Here is a 20,735-nt window from a genome sequence, read left to right as displayed (position 1 = left end):
TTTTTTTTTTTTTTTTTATTGTTGGGGATTCATTGAGGGTACAGGAAACCAGGTTACACTGATTAAGGGACCATTTTCTAAGAAATGCTTAATAACTACAGATAAGAAGTGTAAAATAATGTGGTTACTCTGTTGTCTGTAGGAGAACTGTCTTTACTTTTTATCACATTATGACTTATTACATCTACATCAATATGGCCTCATGAGAGGCCTCTGCTCTGAATTCACTGTGGTTGGTCAATGACACTGAGTTTTGTGATCAAAAATATAGTACTCACCTTATCTATCTGCCACTAAGATATGTTCACATAACTGAGAGAAGCTCATCATTTGGGAAACAAGAGACTAGTCCACACCAAGTCCTTCTTAATGAACATCCTGAGATGTCTTACTCTTCATTTAGGGATATCTTACTCTTGACATCCCTAAATTCAACCCTAACTATCCCCACCCAAGAGATCAGAAAGCTTTGCCTAAAAGGACTATCTGTTCACTATAGAGATTGCCACAAGGACCAAACACATATGTGTTTTATGTTTCCCATCAAAGTTTTACATTTGAGTTCAGTTATGAGAAAGAAACATAAATTTCTCTCAAATTCAATCAACATATAGTGTGTTCATCAAAACTATAACAGTAACTGATGCACTAATGTCTACTGAAGGAACAATCATCACTATATTACACACAACGCTAAAATTGAAGGCTATGCCTTATCACATGCTTTAGACGAATCTTATCCCCTTCTCTATTTAGAGGCCAATTTTCAAAAATAATTATACTTTTTTGAATTCAAAGCTTTGGGTACTATTGTTGACTGAAGCCCTTGAAATGTGCACTGATTACAGTGCCAGTGTAATGTACATTAGCAGAGAGCTCAAGTATTATACAATAACCTTAAATCAAAGAGAGTTGTAAGAGGCTAATAATGAAGATGAAGTAATGCTGAACGTACCAGCCTTTTATTCTGAACTCAAGAAATGCATTAGAAAATATGTTTTAAGAATAGGTCACAGAGAATATAAATGTAAAGTAGAAGAAAGGAAAAGGGAAAGAAATTCTGCTGGGCTGGGGGAGGGTAAATGGAGAGCATAAGCAGGAGAGAGGCTGTACCCTAAAAGGATATGCATAATTTAGAGAATAGAGATTGAAGAGACTCCAGGACAAAAGTACCATTCATTTAGACATAGTGGCAGTGGTTTCAACAATAACCAAGAAGATGCTGCCTGCAGTCTATAAGAAGCAGCATTTGAATTTAAGAGCACATTTAAATGAAAATCTTTAATATTGCATTTCTATACTATGCTCGAAGAGGCCAACCCATTCTTCTACCAACTGTTTTCATTTCCAGCAGCCCATGATAACTTATTTAACTCTTACGATTAAGCATTGTAAAATAAAACAGAACAGTGTGAAAAAGAGATTATGAAATCATTTAGAAAGTAAGGGTTGAAAATGAAAGAAGGCAAAGAGAAATATTAGTTGACAAATTCTATGTCTTGTGGTCTCAGTTAAACGCTGAAGGGGGACTAAAGATCTGGTCTCGGTTTTCTAGCTTCCAAAACAAAGAGAAAAAACACAGTTGGTTATAACAACAGTTCTCAAACATTTGGCCTCAGGACCTATCTGTTCATTTAAAACTTACTGAGGTTCTCAAAGAGCTTTTGTTTATGTAGGTTATGTCTATTGACATTTACCTTATTAGCAATAAAAACTGAAAAAAAAATTAATATATTTATGAATTCAGCTTAAAATAACAATAAACTTACTACACATTTGCATAAATAACATATTTTCATGGGAAATAACTAGATTCCCCCACCCCACAAAATATTAGAAGATTGGCATTGTTTACATTTTTGTAAATGTTATTATTACTATCAGGCTTAATAGAAAACAACTGGTTTCTCCTATTTGGTTCTGCATTCAATGTGTTGTGATATTACATGTTCTACAGCTTCCAGATATACTCATACTTCCACTATATACTCATGAAACAATGGAAGTTCCCAAAATCAGATATCACCTGCATTATTAGGAACAGAGTTGTGAACTTCAGGACTCCCTGAGTGGATCTCGGGGATGCCTATGGATCCCTGAAAGATGGTTTGGAAATCACAGATGTTATAGGAATCCTAGATCCTATAAAACAAAGATAAACAAGGAGTGTATAGTCTTTCAAGGAATGAGATCTGAAAGAGAAAGCATATTCCCATAAGTGCTTATAAAGAGAGTGCCACGTGATGTGCCAACCCCCACGCTCAACACCATCCTAGTAATACAAGCAATTGCGAGCAGTACATAATTAGACACTTAGAAAGGAGGTGTACATGCATTCCCCTATTTCCCATAATTTATAGCTCTGGACAAGATGTGAGTTAATGAAATCAATACTTCCTGTAATTGATGTCAAATGCATTTTGTAATTATGTTTTGTGGCCTGTGACTTTTATGAGCTTGCTCCATAAAACAATTAACAACTCCATAAAAATAATACTTTTGACATTGCTATTTTCACTCACAGGCTTCTGCCAGACGCATGTTGTGAAAAAAGTATATGACACTACTAAATTTAATGATGGATTTTTAATGCATGAAAAAGAAATTATTTCTCCTACCTCCAAAGATTCTATTTTAATATTCTTTTTAATTATAATTCCTTAACAGACAAAATTGCGTAACAGTTAAGAGAATAACTTTGGAGTCAGAATCACTTGGGTTTGCATCCCAATTCTCTCTCTTACTAATTTTGTGAACTTGAACACTTTGAGCTTCAGTGTCCTCATATGTAAAATGACAGGGAGAATAGTGGCCACTTCATTGGGTCACTGTGAGAATGACAGCTGATACAGATGAAACCATTAGCTCTGTTCTTGAAATTAAAAGAACTGGACTAGAAGAGGAATTAAGCAGACCAGGAGAATTTCCATGTCTGAACACTCTTACCCTCTTCCAGAAGAGAGGTAAGGAATACCAGCTGACACTGAATTTCTAAATCTGTGCTTCTACTTCTTCTGAGTTTCTACCACAACTAATGAATGTTTTTCATGGACTGCTGATACCTAGTGCATTACCACACAGTTCCCTGCTGGTCATGCTGGTTAACTCCCAATATCCCCAGAGAATTATTTTAAGCCAATATTGGAAATATTCATTCCCCTTTTTGGTAATTAGTTTTGAAATTAGCATGTGACTGAATCTGCCTTAGGTCACATGAGATAAATCAGCTTTGGGAGGAGAGGTTATAATAGATGTTCAATAAATATTTGCTACCTTCTTCGTCCCACAGTGAGTAGAGTTTACTTTCCCACCTGACTTGTGCTGGGCTTGGCTGTGGAACTCATTTGGGCAATGGAATGTCAGGAGATGGAGACCACAGGACTCCAGGGTGCTTCACTGTGAGACTTGTTCTCCACTGATTCGTGTTCAAAACAGATGTTCTGAGTAACTGCTACCAACCTAAAGCTAGTCAAAATGATCAGAATCTAGTTTAAAGAGAGTTCATTCAAGTTCAAAATTTGAGAACAGCTGCCTGAGAAATGCAGATTTCAAAGAAAGGAAGTCAGTATCCCGAAGTGTAGAAGTTTGGGGAATTTTATACAAAGTTTATGGAAGCATTTTCAGAATTTCAGTACCTTTCTACAGAAGGCTTACTACATAGTTACAATGATCAGCTTAGCCAAGATTGCCTTTTTCTTTCAAGGAAGGTGTATTTTATCATTCTACATCATGGGGTCTTTTGTGCCATGAATAGTCTGAGTTAAGTACAGGATAATAAAGGAGGCATTTAATCCATGACAAAGATCAGTGATTGGAAAGAGAGAAGGTCTGGTCTCTGGTCTCTCCTAGTCTTTTACAGACCAAGACCAATAAAGAAGACAGTTAATATTAATATATGATCTAACAAGCAGAGGTTACAACTGTATGCTACGTGACTCCAGTCACATACACATCTCTCTCAAGGCTTAAAATATTTTAGGGGCTCCTAAGCTTATATTTTCACAGTCCTGGCCTTCAACCCCAGCCCCAGCACAAACACATGTGAAGCAAACTTAAACCCAACCCATAGCCTGGAACCATTCCTAGCAGAGCTTCTCAGCCTATAAGAGACAAGCCACAGTCAAACCAGACCTATGAACAGAATATATGCATTTTCTCTAATGCACAAATTGGGGATATTTTGTTACTCAGCATTATTGAGGCAACAGCTGACTGATATATCTGGTTAGGCAGAGTGTCTGGGAAAGATTTTTCTAACTCCTAAAAAGACAGACACACCAGAAGAGAATTCTGATGACAGCTAACCCTGCTGCCATCATTTTGCAAGCATGAGGAACCCAGAATGACACAGAGGAGACTTTATCCTCATTGGTCCTTAAAAACATTGAGCCCAATGACCCTTGCTTGTCCTCCCTGTTATGCAAATTTTTTTAATGTTTTTGCCATTTTAAAACTTTTTAAACGTTTATGTCATTTAAGATAGTTTTCTGTTTACTGCAGACATCTTTGGCTATTTTTGTTTTGTTTAAAAAGAACAAACACCATTACACAATAACAGGGTAGGGTAAATAGACACTGCTGGCAAGAAAGGGATACAGTATTATCTAATACCTCAGAATTCTACACACCTTCAAGAGGTTTGCCTTGGGGCATATAGGTGTCAATCAGCCTAATTCCTGATATTGTTTTCCTGTGAGGCAATTGTATATTGGGAACAAATAAAGTTTTAAAATAGTCAAATCATAAAACCAAGGAGTGAAATGGTATTTGTGAGGGGCTGGGAGAGGAAAGGCAGAATTAAGGAGCTGCTACCCGATGGATGTAAAGTTTTAGTTACACACAAGATGAGTAAGTTCTAGAAATCTGCTAGACAACGCTGTACCTCTAGTTATTAATACTATACTATGACCTTAAAAATTCTTAACAGAGTAGATCTCAAGTGTTTTTGCCACAATAAAATTAAATTAAAAAATAAAACATGCTAGGTGTAGAATATAAATGTCTTCACACAATAACTAAGAAAATGCCATGAAGGCTATGTTCACCAGTTTGATGAAAGCATTTCAAACTGTATGTAAAACCAGCACATCATACCCCATGATTGCATTAATGTACACAGCTATGATTTAACAAAAAGTAAATAAATAAATAAAACAAGTAGGTTCTGAGCTATGTGCTCATGTGTGCCTGAGAGCCGTGCTGCTTTATGCAGTCAGGTTATTCACAGTGCAATGGTCACTTAGACCTGGCCTCAGACTGCAACTCTGCACTCAAGTCTCCTCATTTCATAAATGAGGGTCCTTTTACTGGGGTTCCTATCAGCTATAAAACCACTATAACTCTATAAAATGAGTTTCATGGGTTTCTTACCCTGCATGTGCCCTTTTACAGCCTCAGCATAATACTAAGCAGCCCTAGATAAAATCAGGCCTCCATGGCCTGCGAGGCACCCCAGGTCTCAGTCTAGTTCTTGCATCAAAACAGTCTGAACTGACTTGGCGCCCATAGCACAGTGGTTATGGAGCCAGCCACATACACCGAAGGTGGCGGGTTCGGACCCTGCCTGGGCCAGCTAACCAACAATGACAACTGCAAGAAAAAATAGCCTGGTGTTGTGGCGAGGGCCTGTAGTTCCAGCTACTTGGGAGGCTGAAGCAAGAATATCACTTGAGCCCAAGAGTTTGAGGTTGCTGTGAGCTGCGACACTACAGCACTTTACTGAGGGTGACATAGTAAGACTCTGTCTCAAAAAAAAAAGAAACAGTCAGAACTTCATGCAATTCCCAGAGGCTTCTGGCTTCCTTGTTCATTCTCCCGTTTCCAGGTTCTCTGGGAGCCCTCTTCACACTCAGCCCTGCTTTCCCACTTCCAGTCCTTGAATCCCTCCTTCTTCTAAGGTTGCTGCAGAATGTGGTCAGGACCAAATCTGTTTGCATTTTTTCCACTCCACTCGCCTTCTGGAAATCCTCTGCACATAGCTGTTTGAAGGCAGCACCTAACTACCACCACTCCAGTCAATAACCTACATGGGAAAAACTGGCCTGCAGAGACCACTATCGTTTTCTGGTACCCAGCCCTGGAGTCTGAGGTGGAATAAGAGAGAAAATGGTCCTCCCTTCTACTCCCTGCTTCCCCTTGTCATCTGAGCCCAGCTGAGACACCGGGCTCAGATACATGTTTTACAAAAGTCCCTATCCCATTTGTGAAATCAACGCTCAATTCTCTACCTTACAATAACATAGGAGACACATTCCCTCAATGAAAAAAAGTTGGGAAATGAAGTTGTAAAATTACAGCATCCTCTGTCATAAAGAAGCACCTATCATTCACAGAAGAAATTGGTTTTGCTGCTAGGGCTAGCCTGAAGAAGAAAGAGAAAGATCTCAGTCTGGACTTCTGACTATTCAGTTCTCCTGCCAGAACTTCCCAAATGTTATAAAGCCACAGCTCAGAGGTCAAGGGATTTGTGGCATCTCATCTCACTTATATTCATTGATGCCGACTACTGCTCTGTGGCTTCTAGACAAGATGCAGTGGGACGCAGAAGATCCCACATCACCAAACACGTGCTGCATGGGAAGGCGAGAGCATCCTGAGATCTAATAACCCCTCCCAAATTTAGACAGCAACTACTCTTGATGGCTTCTCAAATCTAGGCATGCTCCCTTTGCGGGAGGTCTGGGTGACTAATGGCTTTCATCCAGATCTCCTGGGTATCTAGAATTTTTCTACCAGTCATACACACATACACAGACACACACACACACACACACACACACACTTGCAGTGAATCAACAGGGCCTGTAATTATCAGACTAAGATCTCTCTACTAGTCCTTTTTGAAGTTTCTGAGCCTATTCTAATACCTCCTTGCCTTTCAATAAACTTCCGCCTTTGATTAATAATCCTGACTCGTAAACATATACCAAATACCTCCTGTGTGTTACACCGCGCTTGGTATTAGCATCTTCACTAGACTTTGCAATTAGCTACTGCCACACTGCGCAGTTGCCCCTTCCATCCCACCAGAGTCAAAAGCAAATGCTAAAATGCAAAGACTTCCTGACTCTTTCCTGAAGCCCATTAGTTGATCAACGAAGCAGCATGCAGAAAATTTAATTGAGCTGTTAAGCTGCATTTCTGTATCTGATCATTTGCTTCCTAGAACCTCCTTTTTCTTCCAAAGACACTACTGACATTCAGAAAAAATGAAAACACGGTCTGTGCCCCGAGTCAGTTAGTTCTTTTTCCTAGAACTTCAGAATGACTAGAGATTCATTTGCTGTCGAGAATGGGAGACTCCTTTAGTCTCCTATTATTGAGTAATGAGCTGTTCGAAAGCTTTATTAAACCTTGGCAAATTTCCCATATGGCAGCCAGTGACCTTTGAAAATTATAGATAAGACCATGTCACTGGTCTTGCTCTCTTAGAAGGAAAACCATACTTTTTACTTGGAATTATAAGGCCCTCGTACTCTCTAATAAAGCTACCCTGCTTATTTATCTCTTCCACATCTCTGCCACATACTTTTCTACCAAGTCTCATTATCTGAAATTATATTACTAATGTGTTTAGTAGGCTCCCCCCACCAGAATGAGTAAGCTCCTTGAGGGAAGAGAGTGTGACTATCTTGCTGTCATTGGTTCAGCATCTAGCAGAGTACCTGGCTCATAGTAGGCACTCAACAACTATTTTTTAAGGAGTTACTTTATTAACGAGGGAATGGTACCTGGCTCCCCTTCATATTTTATGAACACTCTTGGGGCAGGGTCTGGCACCTTTGATGTCAGAAATTTCTATTCTTTCCTTTGGGAACCCCCTTACAACCACTTTCTCAGTCACCCTCCTGGGACTGATTGTGTTTATAATTATCCCTTTTGATACATTTAGAGACCAATGAGCTCATTGAGCTTGTGGGCATCATAAAGCCTTGTGAACCACCACAGACTTGTGGTTTGGTTTGATACAATTTGTGGCTGCTGCAATATTTTTGCTTTACAGAGTGATTTTTTTTCTCCCTTTGGAGACAAAAGATCCTCCATCTAAACACAAACCAAGAATTTACCTTTCTTTTCTCTAATAACCACAAAATACAGCACTGAACTTTTATGAATTTATTAATGTTACCAGACCTGAAGCCTTTTCTAATTGTTATATGATAGCTCAACATGTTACCAATAACTCTAAATTCTTTAAAACATTTTTTTAATCTATGGATGTATTAAGCATTAAGTTATCTACTGTCAAAAGAACTTATTTTCTGGAAAAAGAGTAGAATTATAGCACCCAGGCAGGCTTAAAGATATAATTGAAAAGGTTGCATGAAGATATAAACTAGAGTGTAGAGTGTACCTGCTATCAGTATAGTCCTCGAGTTCTTCTAACTGTAGGGGTAGCTGAGCATCCTCTTCCTCCATAAGGACACAGATGATTTAGAACCAGCAAATGGACTAGCTGAACAAGCCCTTAAACATCAGCTTGTCCATATCTTTACTATAAACTGACTCTAAAATTTGGGGCCAGGAAAGAAAAATCCAGTAAGAATGGAGGAGTAGCTACAAAAAGAATTTATCTTGCCACTGCCCCTGCCATGGCCAGACCTGCCAGTCTACTTCAACACACAGAACTTGCAGAAGACTGACACATTCTCAAAGATGTATTTGCTCTTGTTCTTTTCACTAAAAGCCATGGTGAGAGGTCTTGGTGCAGGGAATAAACAGAAGTATAAGTCAATATTATCCCTGGGAATGGGAGGAAACAAGTGTGAAATAAAACCTCTGGAATCTGTTGCCAAGCTGGGGAAAACCACAATAGCCACGGATGCACATACAGATCCACATGGGTGTCTCCTTACCAATAGCCCAGGAGGTTCATGTCTGTTACCCCTGTGAGGTCAAAGCAGGGAGAGCTGACTGAAACAATGGGATACTGCATGTTCTGGAGGAAGAACAGGCAATAAGGGATCAGTTCCTTTTCATAGCCATGGATGGGATTTTACCAGAAGGTTGTGCTGCCTTTGTTACTAAGAAGCTGTACGCCATCAAAGGAGGCAGTGAAAGGCCATGTTCTATGGGAATTCATCCTCCTTTCCATGTAATGCCTAAGCAGGCTCATTTATTCCCTTCTTATTCCTTTCCTTCCAGCCACTATTGAGAACCCCCAAAATGTTCAGCTCCAAAGTTAATAACCATTTACAGCCTGGGAGTATTTTCCTTTTGCTGAACTGGGAGAGAAGAGCGGGGAGTAAGAAGAGAGGTAATTCAAGTTGCTCTATTGTTGGGAGTGAGGGGAGTAATTCCTGCTTATATCAGCAGCTTGCGAGTTCCGCCATCATTCCTACCCCCCTTTTATTTTATTTATCTCTTTACGGCCTATCTGATAATGCTATAACCATTTCCTGTTGTATACTGGCAGAGGAAGCTTTCTCCAGGCCCAAGAGCAAATCAATAAAAGTAAGCCATAGCGATTCATAAAAATAAAATTGTCATCATTATTGTTCAATTATTGCTGTGTCTGTAAAAAGAATCTCAAGAACTGAAGGTTTCTTGGCTAATATTTATAATCTGCGTTGAACGGTGCTAATGAATGAGTGGGTGTGCATTAGACTGAAATGCAATGGTGTTTGATTTATACCAAGTCCAGGTCTGATTGCTAATGTTAAATCCATTAAAGTGTCTCTTAGATCTGCCTTAATGTACTCCCCTGCATATAATAGAGCTTAAACATACCCGTTTACTTAGCTTTTCATTATTGGTTGAATATTTGTCTTTATTACATTATCCCCATGATAAATTTGACTTACGATAGTTTAAAAAACAGCACTTCAAGAAAGCAAAGCTTTTAAAAGGCTACAGTAGTAACTCCAGATTCCCCAGTCTTCCCACAGATAAAAGACCAGAATGTCCTCAAATAATTATTAGTTTTAAAAGTTCAAACTGTTAAATCTGAGCATGTCCCAGATCACAAAATCGAGGTGCTCAGGGGAAGAAGAAATATTTCATCCTAGTAGGAAAATAACAGAGAAATGAAAGCTATCTGCCTAAGCTGCCACTTTTGGAGTGTCTCTGAGGTAGAAAGCTTTCTATATTCCTTTAAAACACTTCTCTCCGAAGGAATCCATAAAGCACAAGTGTAAATAGGAACAACAAGTTGAAAAGACTTAGGCGTAATCATCAAGGGTCTCCTCTAAGGTCAACCATGTCACAAGGATTCTGTAAAGGACAGTGAGTATGAAACACACACACAGACTGCACTCCCCTCCTTCCATCTACACGAGTTCTCCATTCACAGCCTGAGCAGTCCCCAGCGACAGACACCAAGTCGATTTGGGGTGTATTTCTGATGCCTCTCCCTCTGCGCTTCACTGGCTTTGCCTGAAAGCTCAGCTCCTGCTAAGTCTGTGTTTGCTGATGTGTATCTGGATTAAGGTAAGGTTTCTGACAAAACTGCAGCCACCTCTGGCTTCAGGGCTCCAACCCACCATCTTACAGAAGACCCAGATCGAGATGGGGGAGACAGCATGCGAAAGGAACCCTGGGGTTCTGGATGTGATGAAGCAAGAGAAACGGATAGGTAAAATGAATAAATCCCTCCAACAAAGCAGCCAGATATGAATTCTAAAGTAATGAGATGATCTCTAAATGCCTTCATGGTTATTTTGTTCTTACCTGGAGTGTGGGCGAAATTGCTCCTATCCACAGGTATTGGGTACACCCATGCCAGGTAGAGTGGGACTATAAAGAACAGACCATATAGTTTCTTCCCTCAGTAGTTTTATTTTGTTGAGAGAAACAAGAGAAATATTTACTAAATCGAATAAGCAGAGGCAAATAAGAAACACTAAATCTCAACTATCACAATCCATCATGACCAGCCCAGATGGTGAGTATTACATGCACAACAGGTAGGGATGAGATGGGCAGGTCCTTGTAGGGGATTACAGGGAGCAAGATGGGCTCAAGAGGGATGTGAGGAGTGGCTTTATGGGAGAGGGACGTGTGCACAGATACAACAAAGTATAACATGCATTTTGACATAAATTAGGCGGAATCATATTTTAACACTGAAACAAATACACAAATACACACAAACGAAATGACCAAAATCCAAATATTTGTCACAATTTTTCATTAAATCTGTACATTTCATTGAACCTGATACTTGATGAATGCTGACATATCTTTGGATTTACATAAAGAAATCTAATCCTGGCCAGAATCTACAATCAACTCTATTTTTGATGGCTTCAGATTTCATGATGAAATTTTCACACGGCTTACTGTAAGAGAAATGCTAAAATTAAGCTTTATCAAACAACAAGGTTTTTTAATATATAGATAGATAGATTTAAGGTCAGTAGATTTATTTATTTAGTTTTATTCCATAAGATACTCAGTAAGAATGAAAAATGAGTAACTCAAGATTTGCAATATGTGTTGCCAAAGAGTTGCCACGTTATCTGGCTGTTGAAACTCAAAAAAGAAACGCTTTCTCCATTATAAAAATTAGTTCAAAAAGAAAAGGACCTTCTTGGAATGTTGTATAGCACAACAAATTTACCTCCCCACCACCAAAAAAAAAAAAAACCTGTGTACTATCATTTGAAATAAGGGTACTAGTTCTCTCTCCATAGGGGATAAATGGTGACAGTTTTCCCCAGGAATAAGGATGAATTTACTCTGATCCTACCATCTCCTCTCTTTCCATTTTTCTTTGACTCATAAGGACACAGATTTGGAAGTTGACAGACCAGGTTAAGGATGCAATGAATGCCCAAACAAGTACAGGACAAAGAATAAACAAAACAAGTATATACCTTGTATTGGAGATGAATACAAGCAGAAAAGGCAGGCAGGACAGTGGTCTGGATTATACTCAAAATGTTTACCAACATGATATGTCCCAGAGTTTACGAGACTCTTGAGCATGATGGCCCCAGCATTTCCTTTAATCCCTGAGGTCCTGTGATTCTGTGATTCCCAGGATGAGAAAAAACAGGCATGCCTGACAAGGTCAGGAAAATAGAGAGAATAGAAGATGAGGATTAACACTTATTAAGCACATATTATTTGCCAGGGGAAATGATAAACACTCTATATTCAATAACTTATTTGATCTTCCCAACAGTGCTATTATCTTCATTTTTCCGATGAGCAAACTAAAGCCCAGGGAGGTTATTTAATAAAACACGGCTACACAGCTACTAGGTAGCCAAGCAAATTTTTCCGTAAGTGTAACCAGGGCTGATGCTCACTACATTTATCAGCCAGTATCAGCCAGTATGGTGTGTAAACTGGTGACACAGGCACAACCAGTTAGAAGGAACATGAGATGTGAACAGCCAGCACAGTTATATCTGCAGGAATCAGCCCAGATTTAACTCAGTGCCCAAGTTCTTTCCATTAAACACCAAAGACAAAGACCAAACTTGGATTTGGTCTTCAAGTTCTAGCTTTGTCTCTAATTTTTTTTTTTTTGAGACAGTCTCACTATGTTGCCCTTGAGTGCCTTAGCATCACAGTTCACAGTAACCTCAAACTCTTGGGCTTAAGCCATTCTTTTGCCTCAGCCTCCCAAGTAGCTGGGACTACAGGTGCCTGCTACAACTCCCAGCTATTTTTTTGTTGCAGTTGCTATTGTTGTTTTAGTTGACCCAGGCCAGGTTCGAACCACCAGCCCTGGTGTATGTGGCCAGAGCCCTAACCAGTGACCACAGGTGTTGAGTCTTTGCCTCTAAATTAATATTATTGTTTACTTAAAAGTTTTTGTATGGTTTTGATAATTAAAACATTTTAAGGAGACATCCATCAATCTATTTAAATACCTCTTATAGTAGTAGTAGTAGACAGGATATGCTTTAGTTATCTCTGGCAAATAATCAAATCAACATCACTTTCCCTACTGCTAATACAAAGTTAATCTGAGGCTCAGCGCCTGTAGCTCAGCAGCTAGAATGCCAGCCACTTACTCCGGAGCTGGCCAGTTCGAAGCCAGGCCAGGCCTGCCAAACAACAATGACAACTACAACCAAAAAATACCCAGGCATTGTGGTGGATGCCTATAGTCCCAGCTACCTGGGAAGCTGAGGCAAGAGAATCACTTAAGCCCAAGAGTTTGAGATTTCTGTAAGCTGTGACACCATGGCACTCTACCAAGGGCAACCTAGTGAGACTCTGTCACAACAACAAAAAGTTAATCTGAAAAGCACCAAAATAAATGAGTTGTTCTGAAATAGAGGAACGATGCCTTACAAAAGTGAAATCTGCATTTATCTCTAAATGATGAGATAACATCAAATCAAGACAAGTCTACTAATTACCTTAAACCTTCCCCAATTAAATATGATTCTGCAATTATTATTTATAACCTGAAAACAAATCAGTATAGAAAGAACCTATAGTAAATTGCCTTGTCAGAGTCACCACTCACACATAACATCAAAGATATTGACAGGTAGATGATAGATTAGATCCATAACTGATAGATAATTTCATTTATCATGTGAAGATATTATCTGACTGTCCCCAAAATTACACAGTGACCTTGTATTCCCTATATAACTGAAAGTTAATCCTTAACATTGAAATAGCACCTACAATGAGTTTTTTGTTGTTTGGTTTGGTTTGGAGAAGTCTTGGTCTGTCACTCAGGCTACAGTGCCATGGCTCAACCTAGCTCACAGCAAACTCAAACTCCTAGGCTCAAGCAATCCTCTTGCCTCAGCCTCCTGAGTAGCTGGGACTACAGGCACCTGCCACAACACCTGGCTAATTTTTTCTGTTTTTAGTATAGACAAGATTACACTCTCACTCAGGCTGGTCTTAACCTCCTGAGCTCTAGCAATCTGCCTGTCTAGGCCTCCAAAAGTGCTAGGCTTACAGGTGTGAGCCACTGTACTTGGCCAAATTTTTCTATTTTTAGTAGAAATTGGGTCTCACTCTTGCTCAGGCTGGCCTTACACTCAAGCAATCCTCCAGCCTCAGCCTCCCAGAGAGCTACAGTTACAGGCATGAGCCACTGGGTTGCCTTCAGAATGGATATTAACATGGAATGTAGCCATGAGGGAGAAAAGTAAAAGTTTTCAATTAGAAAAAGCATGTCTTAGGATATAAGTGCTTTATAGAGAGGAAATGAGAAGCTGGAGCAGACAGCTAAGACCTTTAAAAAAAAAAGTTAGGCAGCATCTGTGGCTCAAAGGAGTAGGGCACTGGCCCCATATACCAGAGGGCGTGGGTTCAAACCCAGCCCCAGCCAAAAACTGCAAAAAAAAAAAAAAAAAAGAAAGAAAGAAATCAGTGTTTAAAACAGATAAACATCTATACTAAAAGAAAAAAATTACATAGCAATTACAATAACTCCTGTGTTCTCTAGCAAAATCTGAAAAAAAGATGGTTTTCAGTCAAAAGTTGTGGATATTCTATGTTATCAACTACATTCTTCAAAGAAAAATGGATTCTTGACAAAATAAGCTATAACAAAATTCTCTAGAGAAGAGCAAAATATCTTAGAAATGTCCTCAGGGGGGATTACAACAAATATCTTGTCCTTCAGAGGCAACTAGGCTTCAGTGGTGAGAGCAGAGATGGAAATGAAGGGCCTGGACCTGGAGTCTCAGCAATACTTTATTTCTGTGACATTGGTCAGGCTATTTTCTCTGTGTCTCAGTGTTTCATCTGTAAAATGGGATGAGTACCTCCTCCTACCAGCATCTAGTGATCACTGAGAGGACCGATCCCCCAAATACTTAACATCTACTGCAACCTATAGTAATCTAATAGTGTTTATCCTTCACTCCAGGAAGGACTCAAGGCAATGGACAAAAGAAGCATAATACAAGAGGAAAACTACCTTTAAGTCAAAGAATTTAAGGCAAAAAGAACATGAAGTCCAATCATAAGATAAAGTAAGAGAATGAACATATACAAGAGCACCCAATTTGGAAACACATTTCTTGCAAGACCCCTAACAAGGGAGACATTGAGAGGTGGTAAATTGACCCTCTATCTAGTGGACAGATTCCTGGTGTCTCGGTTACACAGTCTGCCAGCCTCTACTACTGGGATCTTTATGTTTCTCCAGATTTTCTTTGAGCCTCTGAGAGAAGGAACAAAAGTAAAGAAACATTTATTCTATGTCCACTATCCCTGGTACAATGTCTACCTCAGCACTTTACAAATGCTATCTCACCTAATCCTCACACTCGCACTAATGGAAATGAATTATTGTCCTCATTTTACAGATTACAAGAAACAGAGGTCTTAAGAGGATGAGAGGATGACCCTCACAGCAATCTGAATCTGAACCCTCTAATATCTGTTTACTTCATTGCTGTAGCCATAAGTACAGACAAATAAAATATTATAGAAACAAATAATCTTAAACATATAGTGACTTAGCAAAGAACTCTGAATGCTATTATAAAAATTATATTGGTGACTCCAAGAAACACAGATGTAGGACACCATCCTTATGATGATCCATATAGGATGGTACTTATAGCTCAGTGGGTAGGGTGCTGGTCACATACACCAAGGCTGGCAGGTTCAAACCCAGATGGGGCCAGCTAAAACAACAAGAAGTGCAGCAAAAAAAAAAAAAAAAAAATAGCTGGGTGTTGCGGCAGGCACTTGTAGTCCCAGCTACTTGGGAGGCTGAGGCAAGAGAATCACTTAAGCACAAGAGTTTGAGGTTGCTATGAGTTGTGACACCATGGCACTCTACCAAGAGCAATAGCTTAAGACTATTTCAAAAAAGAGAAAAAAGATGATACATACAGTAAGCCATTAAATAAGGTCAGATATGGACTCAAAAGATTTATATTATTAACCTAAAGAAATATTTTCATGAAAAAACTATCAGCTATTTAAATTCATTTAAAATTCACATTATAACTTGTATCATACAACAGTTCATTCACTAATAATATCTGTTGAGAGGACCACATAAGATATTGGGAATATAATGGTGAATAAAATGTAGTCTCCACCCTGAAGAAACCTATATTATTTTAATAATCATATATTTAGTTATTACAGATAACTAAATATGTTAATAATTACATTTTTTAAGTTGTGTTTAGGTCATTATTTATAATTAAAAATAAATCAATGCAACTAAAGAATGAGATATCTTAAAAACATGAATAACAGATATGTGATTATGTTCCTAGAATTGGGTTAGGCATTACAGAACTTAGAAAACAAGCACAGAATATGAGCCTCCCATTATTTCCCTTCACTTGGGTTAGCTAGCAGGACAGTTCAGTTAGCAAGACTAATGACTCTTCTGGCTCTTCCATTCCCATGGCCTCATTATTACCTCTAATGATGCCCAAAACTCTATTATCCCCCCAAAATAGCAGAATCCTAGACCTACACTTTTATCTGCTTGGTGGGTATGCTGGCAGGCAATCTGGCATGTCTAAATTAAATTCATCATCTCTCCTCAACAACTCTCCCCTCCACAGTTCCCACCTCCTGTGTTCCCATCTTACGGCTCCACCATCCTCTTCATAACACTGGCCTCACTAGAACTCCTTGTGTCTTGTCACATCTATTATGTTTCCAAGTCCTGCAAATTTCCAGCAAGTGACATCTTTATTTCCTCCATTGTCAGCTCTTTAACAGCATGACTATGTCGAGACATCGCTGTGTTTGGATTATAGATGGTTAATAAGTATTTCAATTGTATTCCATAAAATGCTTTCTTACTTATTTCCAGGAATGTACTCAACTTTTGTGTCCTGGTATTTACACAACTTAGAGGAAGTCTTTTTAAAGTGCATGTTTAACATTACGGATACTAAATTAAATACAGGGCCTTTCAAGGAGCCTAAGCAAGTGAAGTGCAAAGTTTAAGATGCATTGGCTTCACAGTAATCCATAATTTTTTTTTTTTTTTGAGACAGTCTCACTATGTCACCCTTGGTAGAGTATCATGGCGTCATAGCTCACAGCAACCTCAAACTCTTGGGCTCAGACAATCCTCTTGTCTCAGTCTCCCAAGTAGCTGGGACCACAGATGCCCACCAAAATGCCTGGCTAATTTTTTTCTATTTTTATAGAGATGAGGTCTCGCTCTCATTCAGGCTCAAACTCCTGAGCTCAAGCAATCCACTTGCCTGAGCCCCCCAGAGTGCTAGGACTACAGGCGTCAGTTACTGTGTCCAATCAGTAATGCATACTTTACTTGAGAAATACAAATGCACCTTCTCATGGAGGTATGGTTATTGTAATTTTTAATCCTAACCTCTCCTATTTAAATTGATGCATTATACAATCAATAGCATTTTAGTGTCAAAACTTCCCTAATCTCTTAAATAAACTTTTCTAAAGTTTTAATCTAATATTGCTCCAACCACACCTCCATACAACTTTCAGGTTAATCTTTCTAATTCATAGTTTCTATCATGTCATGCTCCATTAAAAACTCTCTATGCCCCCACTAACTATGGATCTGAGTACAAATGCCACAATCTGGCACTTAAATCCTACTGCTAAAAATTGGAAGAATGATAGTTTGAGGTGTTCACTTTCCCCTCCTCTATTATGGGTCTTCCTATTTCTCTCCCTCCCTCCAATAAGTCCAATCAATGTTTATTGCTTTGAAAAAGGATACAAAAGCCAGAAAAGCCTACCAATCTCTTCCTGGCCCTACCTACCAAAAATGTGAGTTCTCAATGAAATGGAAAGAATTTGGGGTGGAGAAATTAGAAGAAAGAAATTAAATCTGAAGAGAGAAAATCTTTTTTCCAGCTTGAGGAGGGAAGAGAAGAAAGAGATGATTCAAGTCCTATAAAGAAGGGTTCTGATTCCTATTTTCCAGATAAGTCCTCAAAGTCTCTGGAAAACTCTGAAGGGCTCAAGAGCAGGAAGGACCTATATCCTATTTCTCAGTTGGAATGCTAAAGAAAGAGTAAAATACCAAAAACATTCCATAGACTGAGCCATGGGCCAGCCTTCCTGAGATTTCAGTGACTCCATGAGGCCTGGAAGTATCAAGTGAATCACAGACCCATAGCAACAGCCTGTGTGGATGCTGAGGGGACACCCAGAAGGGCCTGGTGAGGTCTTGACCATCACCAACACCTGGGACCTAGCCACAGTCCTGGGGAAAAGGGAAAGAGGGACATGTGGAATTGACAGAGACAAGTTTTTATTATGTCAGAGCAATACAGTCAAACACCACATAAAACATTTTGGTCAAGGACAGACCACATATATGACAACAGTCCCATAAGATTGTAATAGAAACCCAATACATGACACTTGATGCTAGCATTGCAGATCAAGTACAGGAAATGACTGACGTTTACTATCGCTGCTGGGACATTTGGTTTTCCATACAGAAAAAAAAAAAAAAAAATATATATATATATATATACACACACACAGAGTTCCAAAAATTATGCACACATTTTAAGAAAGGAAAAAACTATATTAAAATTGTAGAAGTCAAAGGTGACTTCTACAGTTACAAGAGGTACGCAAATGTGACTTGTATTCATCTTTTGTTATCAGTATAAACAGAGTGTTACAATACATACACACACCATCTAGGTTTGCATAAGTACTCTAATTTTCCCACAAGGATAAAATCATCTAACCACACACTTCCTAGAACATATCCCCATTGTTAAGCAAAGCATGACTATATAAATTAAACTGAACTTCGGAAAAATTAAGAAATGTGTGTTTCTTGCACACACCTGAGTGTGCATTGAGATTCGTGCCCATTCAAGTGCTTGTATAACCCTAGGATTACATATTGAATGTAATCAACTTACTTCAAATATAAGGCATTAATTCCAGAAAAGTCATTACAGAACTGGTGAAGAGAATCCTCCCTAAGCCCTTCCATATGGAATCATACAGTTGGTTTTCTTTTTAAACATCCACGATTAAACATGTGGCCTAGGTTAACCTCTTTTTCCCCAAGAAGATGGGCATCAGAGCAGGTTAGTACCTTGCCCGAGGGGGGCTCTTGTTTTCAAAAGTCAGAGATTTGTTGGTCTTTTTCCCCAAAAGTACAAATTTAAAAACCAGAAAAAACTGATCATTAAATAATTCTGCTAAGAACAAACAGCCTATTCTAGGTCAGATTTTGATGACAGATTTGCTTACTTTGGCTGGATAACCACCAATAAATAATCTTTTTGGTAATGCATGGAAATGATTACCTTGTGTAAATGTCATCCTCCTAGATTTGTGCAGGACAAAAGGAGGGACTCATTAATAAGAGAAAATTAGACACAGAGGACAACCCAATAGAGAGAGATAAACGAGATATAAACACTGGCCAAGGTGCTGTGCTTACAAGTTACAAACAAGAACGGGTACTTGGTTTCAAATATATAATTTCCGTACTTGTTTTTTTCTGTTTTACAAAATGCACCAAAGCACACTTCAGCTGTATTCCCATGACACTAATAGAGGAAAACAGAGCATGAGAAAGTGATGATAAGACAGTCGGACTTTGCTTTTATCTTCACGCCTTTCATCCAAGGATCTTTCTACCTTTAAATAATAATTGATTAAATTTCACAATATCCCTACTGAAGGTATCTTCTGATGGGCCCAGATATAAGCAGAGAGAAGTGAAATGGATCAGATCACCAGGTTCAGGCCACAGGGCTCTAATAGAGACAAAAATAGACTCAAAAGAATCACTGCCCATTACCCACCTTTAATTACCTGGAAATACCCTGGTCCCTTGAGAGTGTTAGCCAGGCTACCTCCATTTGGGAGACGAGCTATAGTTTTCATTTAATTATTTTGGGGACATTTGCCTTTGACAGCTGTTCTTCTAAAAACGCAACCAGAAAAATTGTCAAAAAGCTTGCCTGTAGCTTCTGAAGAGTGTCACCCCCCAGGATTGCTGCCGAGAGCCCGCAGGTAGCACATATCAAGTATAGTTCAGTAATTGGGGGGCTGCTGCAGAAGTACTTTCATGCTGACTAATTAATCTCTAGTAATTAGCACTCAGATGTAACAAGTATAGCATTCAAGGGCCATAGCAAGGGAAATAAAATCTGCTCTTCAGAAATTTTCTCAAGAGTTTGATTGCCTTTTTTTTAGATAAATAATGGCACCCATCCACTCAATCGCAGAAACTGGAATAAGAAATTCACTTCATACATTCATGCTAAACACTGCCCCAAATTCCCCCCAATACTAATACTCGGTCTGATTCTTTTCCAAATCTTCACAAAATTCATAGACTCACAAACTTAGAAATGGAAATGGCTTCAGAAATCATCTAGCCCGAGTTATTCTTCTTACAGATAAGGAAACAGAGGCCAGAGAGGTGAAGAAACTTGCCCAGGACTCCAGAGCTGTGTGGAGCCAAGCTGGGAGTAGACAGTGAGTCACCATACCTAGTCTTCCCCTCTATCCCCAGTTTTCCTAGATGAACAAGGCTTTGGACCCTGCCCAACTTTGGGCACCCTAAAGAAATGGCTTTGAGAAGTCCAGCCCAGGGCAGCTGCTACCAGCTCAGCCTAGCAGGGAGGAAGTAAGTCTCTCTTTGGTGCCTGGCTTGTCTCTGTCACACAGGGCTGCGTCTTTGCCCTCATGTGCCTTCAGCCTCACCATCAAGCTCTTGCCTTTTCTGATTCCTGCAAGGCTCTACTCTCAGACTAAATTGTGATATATTTCCTGCTATGAGCAAGAGTGGCACATGTAGCCCAAGGGTTCTGCAGACCCATTCAGTGTTCTTATCTGTTGAAGGGACAACT

Source organism: Otolemur garnettii, unplaced genomic scaffold, assembly GCF_000181295.1.
Source record: "Otolemur garnettii isolate 467f Iridium unplaced genomic scaffold, OtoGar3 scaffold00006, whole genome shotgun sequence".
Lineage (NCBI taxonomy): Eukaryota > Metazoa > Chordata > Mammalia > Primates > Galagidae > Otolemur > Otolemur garnettii.
The sequence above is the reverse complement of the archived record's forward strand: the minus strand, read 5'-3'. Positions refer to the sequence as shown.